Source organism: Panthera onca (assembly GCF_046562875.1).
Source record: "Panthera onca isolate mPanOnc1 chromosome Y unlocalized genomic scaffold, mPanOnc1 haplotype 2 h2.ChrY_unloc_2, whole genome shotgun sequence".
Lineage (NCBI taxonomy): Eukaryota > Metazoa > Chordata > Mammalia > Carnivora > Felidae > Panthera > Panthera onca.
The window spans coordinates 480,802-493,923 of record NW_027675865.1 but is presented as its reverse complement, the minus strand read 5'-3'; positions in this window follow the sequence as shown (position 1 = coordinate 493,923).

Genomic DNA, 13,122 nt, shown 5'->3' with positions numbered 1-13,122 from the left:
TGAAAGTCACCTCTAATTGAGACTGTCTCTGCTCTGGATCCTTCATGCGTGAGCAATAACTAAGTTTGGCAGGGTTTTGGTTTTGTTATTTTTTTTTGTTTGTTTCTTTTTTTGTTTTTTGTTTTCTTTTTTTTAAGTATTCCAGTGACAGAAGAGAGAACATGGATGGACTGTGCCCAAGTGAGCCCCATGGCTGGGCTCACCTCATTGTAAACGCTGCTCAGCCCTCATTCACCATGTCTGGGTTTGTGATTTGAGCCATCCATTGCCTACCCATTATCAGCACTGCTCCTCAGAGATGATGACTTTGCAGCCAGAAGCCACAGTACTGCCCACCCCCAGAGGGGTTGTTGTTGGATTGACTACAAGGATACTTATGCCTGTAACTTGGCTGCCAGTTACCATTTGTCTGAGAACCAGGGGTTTTGGAGAACGTTCCTCGAAATATGTCCAGTGTAAGACCTCTTCCTTCTTTGCCGATGCCTACACAAACATTTATGCTGGGTGCCTATTCTGAGCCAAGAACTGTGCTGGACTCTGGGATGAAAACGTTCATTTAAAAGGTGGCTAACCCACCCACGGAACTTAGAGCAGATTTTCTTCAGTAATAGTTTTTGCCCACCTAAGAATTCCTTTGCTTTGGGGCACCTAGGTGCCGCCGTCGGTTAAACACCAACTTCGGCTCAGGTCACAATCTTGCATTTTGTGAGTTCGAGCCCCATGTCGGGCTCTGTGCTGACAGCTCGGAGCCTGGAGCCTGCTTCAGATTCTGTGTCTCCCCCTCTCTCTGCCCCCGCCATGCTCATGCTCTCTCTCTCTCTCTCAAAAATAAATACACATTAAAAAAAAAAAAAGAATTCCTTTGCTTAGTGAATAGGGGATTTGATTCTTTTAATTTACATGGGCAACTCAGGCACACATCTGCCTTGTACAGGTGAGTTCCCAACTTATATATGTAAGTGGGGCAGTTTTCCCACCAATAAGTGGAGAAACTAGGTATCATCTTAGGTACCGTGATGGCACGTTAGGCAATTTGACAATCTTTGGATATGTGTTTTCCTCTTTTGCTACTACTGTAGCTCTGTGAGTTAGGGATGGTCCCTTATGCTTATTCAATGGGCAGGGATGCTGGTGCTCAGAGTAATTAGGCGTCTCAAGTAAGGCCACATGGCGGAGGAGGTGACATGTGCACCCAGGTCGGTCTGTCTGATGCAGAAGGATAATCATAATCCCATGAGAAGAATGAAAGTTTCACAGATTCTTGAGTCAATGCTCTTTCTTTGAGACCGCATTACCTCTTACTTCGCTTTTAAGAGGCACGATCTAATGGAATATTATTCAGCCATAAAAGAGACAGTATCGACATGCTACCACGTGCATGGACCTTGAAAATGTCGTACTGAGTGAAAGGAGTCAGACCCAAGTCACATGCTCTGTGATTCCACTGATAGAAAATCCACAGAGACAGAAGAATGAGTGGTTGGCAGGGGCTGTGTGAAGAGAGAATGGCGTGGCTGTGTAATAGGTCAGGGTTCCTTTTGGGGTGAGAATGTTTTAGAACTGGATAGGAGTGGTGGTTGCACAGCACTATGAGTGTACTAAATGCGGCTGAATTAGACACTTTAACAGGGTTGGTTTTAAGTTATGTGAATGTCACCTCAATAGAAAAGAGTAAATGGAGATCGGAGAAGCAGGTCCCCAACCAGCCTGACACACCAGGAGCAACAGAGGACGCTTCTCCCCAAGAGCTGTGTCGTTTTCCTACCACCCAAGGTTCCCGCCTGTGACATTGCAACATGGCCAGGTGGTGACACTGCCGAGTGTGACTTGGAGCCTGAGAGCAGACACTGGTCCACGAAAGTGGGTCCTTCCAACATGGGTGCAAGGATCAGCGTTGGTGTTACCACCCCAAGGACAGCACAGCTGTGAAGATCCCGGGCTCTGGAGGCAGATGAGTCCAGTGTGGATCCAGCTGAGGCGCTTTCCTGCTGTGTGATCCCTCAAAGCCTCACTTTCCCCATATGTTATGGGGTCAGTAGTATCTTCCTCGTAGGGATGTTGTGGAGGTTAAGGAGACAACGTTCCAGGGCCTAACACAGTTGTGGTGAGCTGCTGGGCTCTGTTACAGACTCACATCGCTCGTGGCACAGCAGGATTGTTGGTAAGGTGAGGGCTGGACGTGCTCTGGTTCCCCAGAGCCCACCGAGCCAAATGAATCAGCCTTCCCAAGTGGCTCTGCACATGACCTCCCTCACCAGGGCCCTCCGCCTCCCTGGCACCTGGTTGACTCTAGCTCAGATCGTGGGCCCCTATCACAGGTCTGATTTTGTTCAGTTGATTCCAATGGACCACATCCACAGGCTGCGGAAACACAGGAGCCCGTGTTCATGCACACAAAGTCCTTGGGGACGCACAGGCGGTGAAATTGTCAAGTGCCCTTGAGATAATCACACACGGCGACTTGTAGGAACCATGGTAATGATTATCCCTTCCCTGAAGGACAAAGGGGCTGGTGCGAGCTGCCCTGACCTGGAGAACAAAACTCCCTTCTCCAAGTGCAGAGTGTTTGTTTGCAATGTGGTGTTGTTTTCAGAATTTCTGAAGCATCCCTTGGACCAAAGAAAGCTGCACAATGGGGGCCCACAGCTCGTCCAGGGCTCCTTGACATTTGGAAGGCAGTACACCTGTTCTCTGCCTTGAAGATATTAAGCACAAGCCCTTGAGGATGCTTTCTGCATCCTTTTGCTTGGGGGGAGAAAAAGGAACATTTTCCTTCTCTGTTCAGTGTGAACACCAAGGGGCTAATTCACCAAGAAACAACCTACTCACAGTCATATGCAGGAGACTTGGTAGAATGTGTTTGCTGGCTCAGGAAGAGCTGTAGTAAGCTGTGTCTTGAGCAATTGGAAGCCCTAAGAAAAAGTCACTCTCCAGCCCCCTGGCTTCATCCGCTGAGCAAGACCGAGTGCCCCGCTGTCCTTCCCTGCACTTGTGAAGCTCGGTGTCGCATAGCTGCCTTTCAAGCCAGAGCCTCATAATGAAAGGAGGATGCCACTCGAGGCCTGATTCAGGGCTTGGGGCTGATGCTCACCTTGATCCTCGCTGGTCGGCATCTCAGCCCCAGCGACCCCTGGATGTTCGGCTGTGGTTCTGGGAGCAGTGCACTATGGGTATGTCTGCAGGTTCAGCTCAAAGCCTTCCCGAACTGGGGCAGTAGTCACCCTTGTGACAGCATAAGGAGACGGACTAAGGGGAGCTTTTGGGTGGTGCTGATCACATTCTGTTTCTTCATCTGGGTACTGGTTATGTGAATGTATTCAATTTGAGAAAATTCGTCAAGTGGTACCGTGTGTGTTTTCAATTTCAGTGAATAAAAGTGTAAAAACAGAGTTGGGTCCTGGCCTGAGGGAACCGTGTTGCTTTCTTGCCTCTGTCTTCCATACCGAAGATCCAGTTGCACGTGCGCCTGACCAGTCCCTGGGCTCACAAAGTCATGAAGAAAGTAGTACCTGGGGATCAAAGAGCTTTGGGATAATGAAGAAGAAACCAGGTGGAGATGGGTGAGCTGTGGGGGAGTTTTGCAGAGTGAAGGACTGTCACAGCTCAGAGAAAGAGACCAAGAACATCAGGAAAGCTGGAAAGGCTTCATGGAAGTCTGAGTTGTGCTGATGTGTGGCAGGGGCTCCACGAGTCTCCTGAAACATGCCCTGCAGCACATTTGACCCTGAGCCGTCTGATTCTGAATCTCATGCCCTCTCAGCATCCCCACCTGGCCTCCCACCTGCTCCTGCCCCTCCCTGGTCAGACTCTGTAAGCTCTTCTGTGTCCTTTCTGTGACCGAGCCTTTGGCCTGATTCCTCACCTTGTTCCCTGGTCTTGATTTCCTAGTCCCGATCCCCTTACCCACCTCCTGCACACTTCCCTGACCCTCAGCTCCCCTGGGCATTTCTGTCCTTACCAGCTTCCTAGTATGGGCCTGCTGGTCCCCCTGCTTGATAGCAGAGACTGCCAGGCCCCTGCCCTGTGTCTGCCAGCACTTCCCTGCCTTCTCTTGCCCAAGTGGCAGTGCAAAACTTTGGGGAACTTTCCCTTTTTGGAAGAAAGCCAGCCTGTAGAAATGAAGCCCTCCTTTTCTTGCTCCATTTTCAGGGAAACCAGAGGACAGATGGTCATTGTCTTCCACCCTGAGAAAAAAAAAAATCTCACCAACAATTAAAATTGAAATGACCAGTATGTAAAACTGCCATCTTACCAGAAGTCCAAAATATAAAATAAATAGCAACATTTCCTGGTTGCTGCGAAGCTCAGTGTTAGAGTTCTCTTTTTTTAGAACAGGCGGACTAGTATAAAACTTTAAGGGAAGATAAATGATTTCCTTTATATTTTTAACTAAGGGTGTTAAGGCCACTAGTTTTTATGACCTTCTGTCTTTCTCCATGGCAAGGTCTTTGTACCATTGTCTTCAGAAGAGAGTCTCCTGAGAGCCCTGTGCTGTCTGAGCCTCGCTGCTTGTGTCCCTGTCCATAGACAAAGGTGGGAACAAAGTTGCCCTCATTACAGATGTGCAGGGGAGCACCCTGCTGTAGGGAAACTTCAGGAAACATTCGGGAACTGAAAAATGGCTCCTGGAGAACACAAACAGATACGCCTCAATTTCAGAAACAAATGCACATGAAACATCATCTTTTATTGGAGGACATATATATTAACTTAAACTCTTTTAAAAAAACATAACCAGGAAACAGTGACCTTTCCAACGCCTTCATGAGCTGCGGTTTTAGGAGAACATAATAAATGCCACGAGACGCTCTGGAACAGAAAACATAGGGATTCAACAAATGAAACTCGGGACACACGGCCAAGATACCCAGTATAGACCTATGTGTACAGTCACTGCTATGTATTATTTTTCCCATCAAAAAGTTGACATTCAGGATATTCAAGAAATAGGAGTCCCCTTTCAGACTTCAAATTGGGATTTATTTCCTGGTGATGCTGTGTTTATTTAGCCATTTATTAGTGTAATGCAATAGAAATGGGCTTTCATGAAAATAAAATCTCTTACTTCTTGCTATCAAAATTCAGCATGAATTCTATTAAGAGAATGAAATGTTAGGGTAGGTTCGATGCACTAATCGCTCTTTATATGTAGAAATTTAATAGCTGAAACCATCTCTGCTGTGCCTTCTCCTTCGAACATTTGTTTATGAGCATGTTTGAGTTCATAAGCTATCCTGAACTAAGAATTAAATTCAGGCTAAAATGTAAGGTAATAGTAGAATACAGAAGAGAATAGGTTACTGTATATATTTGAGAACATGTTCAGATTTTGATGTTTGGGAGAAAAGCCAGCTTTCTGTGCTAGAATTTTTCCGCATTTCCCCTCATATGGGTCTAAATGCAGAGGTCTATGCTGGTTTTCTGAGTGTTTACTTATTATGAGGCAGAGCCGGCCACCACTGGACTATTTTCAAGCCAAGTGTGACTATCTGCTCTTGAATTCTCTGTCTTCTTCATGTTCCTACACCCACATCCTCACTTTCCAGAGCCATTGGAAAGGATGAAGGGCACTGTAGTGTGAGCCCACCTCAGTGCTGAGTTGCCTCATGGGGTGACCGACTGACTGAGGGGACAGACTGGTTTGTTTCCAAGTGATGGGGCAATGTGCGTCCCCTGGGACCTGGCCCTCAGATGTGACAGCTCAAAACGTCAAGTAAAGCAAACCATTACTCTTCCTTGGGAACGGGCTGTTGTGTTGGCCAATAATGAACATGGAAATTGTGCATCTGAACGTAGAGGATGCTCATCTTGCAAATCTATTTTCTTATCCTGAATGAGCATGAAGTAACTTTTTTTTAGTCCATGATCCTGAAAAACTGAAAGATTATGGCATACAATTATCTCACTGTCAAAAAGCTTTCTTCTGTTGAAAACGAAGTCAACTTCCTTGAATGTTTAGCTCTTCTTTTAATTGATCTATTTTGAGATTTCACTGGCATGTTCGGGATACTCAGAAGTTGGGGTATTATACACAGTTGTTTACTGGGGTCTGTCAGGAAGGTGCCTGGCCCCGGGAATGGCTGCAGATGGAGAGATGCCAGCCCTATGTGGCTCTCATCAGAGATGTGCACCAGGTGGTGAGGGGTGACAAGTCCCAGTGCCAGAAGCCTTCACAACCTGGTCCTCACCCCTCTATAGCTTCATCCCAACGCCCCAGCACTCAAGCCCTGTTCAGTTTGATGTGCCCCTCTGATATCATCCCTGTCCAACCGTCTCTGTTTCTGCGTCTTTGTCTCTTGACTTCTCTTTCTTCTCCCAGCGCTGCACACACCATGCATCTGCCTACAATGCTGTTCTCTCCCTCCTTGACTGACTGTATTCTGTGCATCCATTTGGTACTCGATTAAGTATTGCTTCTTCTGGGAAGACATCCTTGGCCTTCTTTGAGAACACCAGAGTATTTCTCATACTTGACTGTATTTATTTAATGATTCCCTTTGTTAGATTCTATACTGAAAATCTCTAAATCGTCTACTTCAAGCCAAATGCTGCTCACTGCCTGTTTTTGTAAACAAAGTTGTATTGGCACACGGCCATGCCCATTCATTTTGACACATGGCTGCTCTTGCAGTATGAAGGCTGAAATGAATGCCTCTTCCATCAGAGGTGTATGGCTCAAAAATCCTAAAATATTTGCTCTCTGGCCAGTAGGAGAATAAGTTTGCTGACCCCTGCTGTAAACAGTTAGGTCAGAGACCTGGTACTATTCCGTCATCAGTACTTGGGCTAGCACAGACAGGCATTTATTTTCTGGACATTTGTTGAAGGAAGGAAGGAAGGAAGGAAGGAAGAAAGGAAGGAAGGAAGGAAGGAAGGAAGGAAGGAAGGAAGGAAGGAAGGAAGGAAGGAAGGAATGATTGAACGAATGTGAGTACATTGGCTGAGAAGCTCAGCACGAAGGCACTAGCGGTAACTGGCTTACATTTGCGGAGGATCTGATAAGCAGAAAAATGCAGAACATTAATGTTCTTGATTCTGTTTGTACTGATGCTACTTCTAACCAGTTAGCGTGTATTGACTATTCACTACCTGCCACAGATAGTGCTAACGGATTTAACTGGTTTCTCTCACTCAATCCTCGCAACAATCCAGCATGGTAGGAACTAGTGTCATATCCATCTTACAGAGATATACACGGAGTCTGGGGAAGTTTGGTTTGGCCGTGACCCCCACGTCTAGGAAGCAGACTTTTGGGAGCTCACTTCTTTCACCCATGAGCCTCCACATGAACTAGCTCATTTGCTTATTTGGGAATTGTGTCTTCAGTTGCATTTTGTTTTTGTGCAAAGCATATCTTCTGTCTGAGCAACTGTCTAGGTGTCTAGGTGAATGGTTAGTTTTGTAGGAAGTCCGGCTTCTGTAATGAAACTGAATTTCCCATAAATTCCATTGTAGCCACAGGTATAAGATATATTTTCAGAATTGTTTTATTTGGACTAAAAAAAGTGTGAACCCAACAATGCGACTAAGGAAGAATTTTCTGAAGTCAGGAAGTACATGGGATGGACGGGTAAAAATCACTGCAACCAAACAATTTCAATGACAAAACAACAGCAACAATAAACGTGAGCAAAGCTGAAAGGCATTTTAATAGATCATCCCCATGAAGAGCGAGCACTCTTATGGGTAAGAAATCTGATGGGTGGAAAGGACCCCAGAGACCAGGGACATATAATCTTCAAATGGGGTTATGAACAGCACAGGCATTTAAGTGGAGCACTCATGGTAGTCCATAGAATAAATACTATATTCCGTAATGAATGAATGGAGTGATGTTTACAGTGTGACTTTGGCCTTCTGATAGCTACTAACATCTAAAAGTTGGAATTACATTTTTAGTCACTTACCTTCCATACTTTGACATTATAAGCTATTCATATTTTATTTGTCTCTTTTGTCGTAAGTAAGCCGTTAACCCGAAAACGGGTCCACAGATACAAGAGGGCTTAGATGTGCAATGAAAAGTCAGAGGAAACCTACATTTCCAAGATTTTCTGAACTAATTGCCAATGGGAATATGCATAAACTTGGAAGCAATTTCTTTGGTTAAATGAAGAAGTTCTTCATCCAAATTGCAAAATCACATGGGCTTCACATCAGGGCCAAAGTTAAAAGTGACTGAATTGGTCATTTGAAGGAAAATCTTCAATTTATGTTTTAATACGGTTCTTTTAAAAGCTGAACTATTTGAATCTTTAACCAAAAACCTACAAACAAACAAGCACACAAAAAATGCCCAGGACCACGTGACTACCAATGAACTCTAACAGACATCTAACCAATCAGTACCAATTTTCTCAACCTCTTCCAAAACATGGAAGAGAAAGGAATACTTCCTAACTTATTCCATAGGGCCAGCATTACCCTGATACCAAAGTCAGCAAAAGACATAAAAAAAGGCTAATGTGCCCATGAATAAAACACAAAAATCCTCAACAATACATTAGCAAACCAAAGCAAGTAGCAATAGTAGCAATATGCACCATGAGCAAGTGGGATTCACTCCAAGAATGCAAGAGTAATTCAACATACCAAAACCAATCAGTGTAATACCTCACATTGATAGAATGAAGAAAGAAAAGAAATCACATAATCATTTCAATAAAGGCAGATTAAAAAAAAAAAACAAGCATCTGGTAAAATCTAGTGCCCTTTCAAGTTAAAAACAAACAAAAACTAAACTAAACAAGGAATAAAGGGAACTTCCCCGATGTAATGAACAACATTTATGTAAAATCCACAGCTAAAATCACACCTGAATGAAACAAGAATTCACACTTTCACCATCTTTTCAGCATTGTATGCGAAGTCCTAGCCAGAGCAATTAGGCAAGAAAAAGAAATAAAAAGACACCAACATTGGAAAGGAAAAAGGAAAGTTGTCTCTATTTATAGAGGATATAATCGGTTGCATTTCTGTAATGAACTGTCTGAAACAGAAATTAAGAAATCAATTCCATTTACAACAGTATCAAAAAGAATTAGGTACTTAGGAATAATTTGAGGAGGTACAAGTCTTGTACAATGAAAACTACAAAATATTGCTGAAAAAAATGAAGGCAGCTAAATATAAAGACACCCTGTGTTCACGTGATAGAAGACAATAGTGTTGAGATTGTAGGACTCCCCCAAACAATCTATGGATTCCTTTTAATAGCTATGAAAATCTCAATGGCTTTTTGTAAAAGTAGTAAAGCTGGACATACATTTGTAAGAAAATTCAAGGCACATAGAATAGTCAACTCTATCTTGAAATAGAAGAACAAAGTTGGAGGACTTATACTTGTTCATCTCAAAACTCTTTCCTGCATCAAAGGACACTATTCAGAATGAAAAAAAGAACGCACAGAATGAGGAAGAATTTACAAATGACATATCTGAAAAGGGTCTAGTATCCAGTATATATAAAGAACACTTACAATTCAACAACAAAAAGACTAAAAGCCCAATTTATGCATGGGATATCAACATGAACAGTCATTTGAGGAATGCAGATAAAACCACAATGAGATAATGCCACTTCACACCCACTAGGATATCTAGAATCATAATCATAATCCATAGGAAATAAGTGTTTGTGAGAATGTGGAGAAATTAGAACACTGTGCATTGCTGATCAGAATTTCAAGTGATGGAGCCACTCTGTAGGACACTTTGGATGATCCTCAGTAGGTTAAACCTAGAATTGCCACATGATCCAGCATTTCCACTCCTAGGTATATATCCAAAATAATCGAAAACAGGTGTTCAACCAAAAACTTTTATGCGAATGTGTGTTGCAGTACTTAATACAGTAGCAAAAAGGTGGAAACAACTCAAATGCCCATCAAGGGATGAACAGATAAAGAAAGTGTAGTATAGCCATACAACGGAATAGCATTCTGGTATAAAAGGGAATGGCGTACAGATACATGCTATAACACAGATGAATCTTGAAAACTTTGTGTTAAGTGAGCAAAGACACAGAGGCCACATGTTGTGTTATTCCACTTACATTAAACATACAGAATAAGCAAATCCATATACAGAAAGCAGATTTGTAGATTTTAGGGGACAGGTGTATAGTGGGGTGGGAACTCAATGTGTACGGGATTTCCTCTTGGAGTGATGAAAATGTTCTGGAGCTACATGGTGGTGGTGGCTGCACAAGGGTGTGGAAGTACTTCACTGCCACTGTGTCGTACACCCTGAAGTGGTTAAAATGATAAACTTTATGTTTTGTGTATTTTACCACAGTAAAAAGCTGAGCTATTATGGCCAGTTTCTCCGAAGCAATGAAATTATTTTTTTATTATGCATCTTGGCAATTTCATACTTTAAGTGCCTATTTTTTTCTGATTAGAAAAACAGTATTTGTTTACTAGGAAGATTTCAGCCACACAGAAGCACTATGGGAAAAATAAAACATACCCGTGTTCCCACTACTAACAAGTAGCCACAGTGAGTTTTTAATGTCAATCCTTCCAGGCTTTTTTGTCACGGGCATAAGGGTGTGTGCACACACTCATGGTTGTTATTTGCATTTTTAACAAAACTGTTATTATGCAGTACATAGGCTGTTATAATCTGCTTTCCCTCTTGCTATATCATGAGCATTTTCCTATTGTCATTTCATGTTCTCCCGCATCACATTAAATGGCCAGATAGCATTCCATCTTATGGTTGTAACATACTTTATTTAGCCAATTTCTATTGTTGGCTAGATCCTAACATTTTAGAGTCAGAATACACTATAGACATTGTTGTGTCCAAGTTATTTCTTTCCCAAGCTTTATAGCTGCAAGCCTTAAGCACATGGCACACAAAAACCATTCGACATTTTGAAAACAGTGTTAATTTTTCACTTTCCAGCTGGATTTGGGTATTGCGGGGGCTTTGGATTTGCCATTCAGGAATCTAAAAGATGGAAATAGTGGATGGGTGGTAGGAGGGGGGAACGAGCCAGGTGTGAAATAGTGCCCAAGGCATCAAAACTCTATCCTGAATGGTTTGTGTCCCTGAAAAATAGATATGGCAGACCACAAAATAGGTTCTATTGAATCTGTTGATGACAGTTCCATCATGCAAAATGGATAATGCCTTGACAGAGAAGAGACTAAGTAGAGAACGGGTTGCGGTGAATGTGTCTCTCATAGTCAAGCAGCACTTTCTCTTCCCCACAGTTCATGGAATGAGAACATCCAGTCATTCGGTCTTGCTGTGCTGAGCCTCTTTGTGTTTCTGGAGGCACGGGGGCCAGGCAGAAGTCCTTCTTGACGCTTTTTTTTTTTTTAATGTTTATTTTTGAGACAGAGAGAGACAGAGCGTGAATGGGGGAGGGTCAGAGAGAGGGAGACACAGAATCTGAAATAGGCTCCAGGCTCTGAGCTGTCAGCACAGAGCCCGACGCGGGGCTCGAACTCACGGACCGTGAGATCATGACCTGAGCCGAAGTCGGCCCCTTAACCGACTGAGCCACCCAGGCTCCCCATTGATGCTTTCATTTCAACTGCCCATCGGTGTCAGAGACTTCAGGATATTCTCTGATGATGTCTTTAAACCCAAATGAGTCACATCAAGGTAGAAATAACTGTGTTCCTTGAGGTCTACACCAAATGTGACACATACTCTGGATGTTGGAGGATTATTGAAGCAGTTGTGTGTGTTTCCTGGGGCGTCCCTCATGGGACGGAGTCTTTCCAATTAGAGTGCTGCACTCTCACTGTCACCAAGGCATTTTCCACAATAGGGTGGCTTCTCAATAACCCCCCCCCCCCATTGGCTTAGTTGGGTTTGGTAGAGGGCACAGGAGGCCACCTTGCCTGGTCTTAAGCTGAAGTTTTCAGTCCAAGTTAGATTGGTTTTATGAAGAATCGTTCCTAGACTATTTTTTTTCTATTGTGTTCAAAGGATTTTTCTTATTGAGTTATAGAAAATTTTCTATCTCAGGCACCAATTATTTTTCTGTGTATGTTTCAGGTTATTTCCATATCTGTTGCCATCAAACTATGTGCATAGTATAGAGAAATTTAAGAATCTCATGTAACCAAACACGTCTTTCTTTCCTTCCTTGTTTCTGTACTTTATGACTTAATTTAGCAAGGCTTGCCCTCCCCAGTAAATAGTGTTAGTTTTTAATATTTCTTTGTATTTTATTCCTAGGCTTATATGACATCCCCCTTCCATTTCGTTCTATTATCCACCTGATTTTAGATTTGTATGTCATTGGAGGCAGGGGATGAAGAATACTGTTTCAAGACCACCACCTATATAATCTTATGTTCTCCACTAACAAGTGTGTCTTCACGATGCATTTCCTTCCTTTGGAAATTAAATCTAGAAGCAAGTCTTGCTTGTGAACAGTCAGAGAAGCTTCATTTGGTGTGAATTCCCAGTGGTCTTACTTCAAATCAAGGCCAGTACAAAGCCTGGATGCTTATTTCAGTGATCCTTTTGGCTTCTTTCCAAGGGAAAACATTGTAAGGTCATTCACAGATTTATAAAATGTGTTCTCATGGCTTGTGCTGGCTACAGAGGAATTTCTAGTATGGCCCAGTATGCCTTGAAAAATTTGATGAGCTTTCCAGAATGAGTAGGTAAGTCTGTGCTGTAAGATCAAAAGCCCTAAGTCCAGATCGCTGTCTTAAAAAGGCCTTCTTCTGAGTGCCTGGCCAAGGGCCTTTGCTTCTTATGCAGTTGTCAAAGGTAACAACAGGAGAGCCACTGGCAGGTGAGGCCTCCCCAAGGTAGGACTTAGAAAGGACTTACAATGCTCACCCTTTGCAGGGAGGGGCATGGTCTAGAACCTCAGTGATCCTGGCTCCCCCCTTTTTTTCTTTCACGAATTTCCTTGTTCAGGGAGAGGTTTACCTTTGCCAGAAAAAGGCTTCTAGTTCAAGCATACATCTGTCTGTGGGGACACCGTGTCCCCTCTTTCCCTTACCAGACCACAGGCACTCAACAAAGAGCATCTTATAAACACATCAGAGCCAGGTAAGGTTAACCAGAAGGAAGGAAATGACACTGAGTGATTGGGGTGCAATGATCCTGGGTCACTCCAAATCACCACAGCTTGAACTCACAA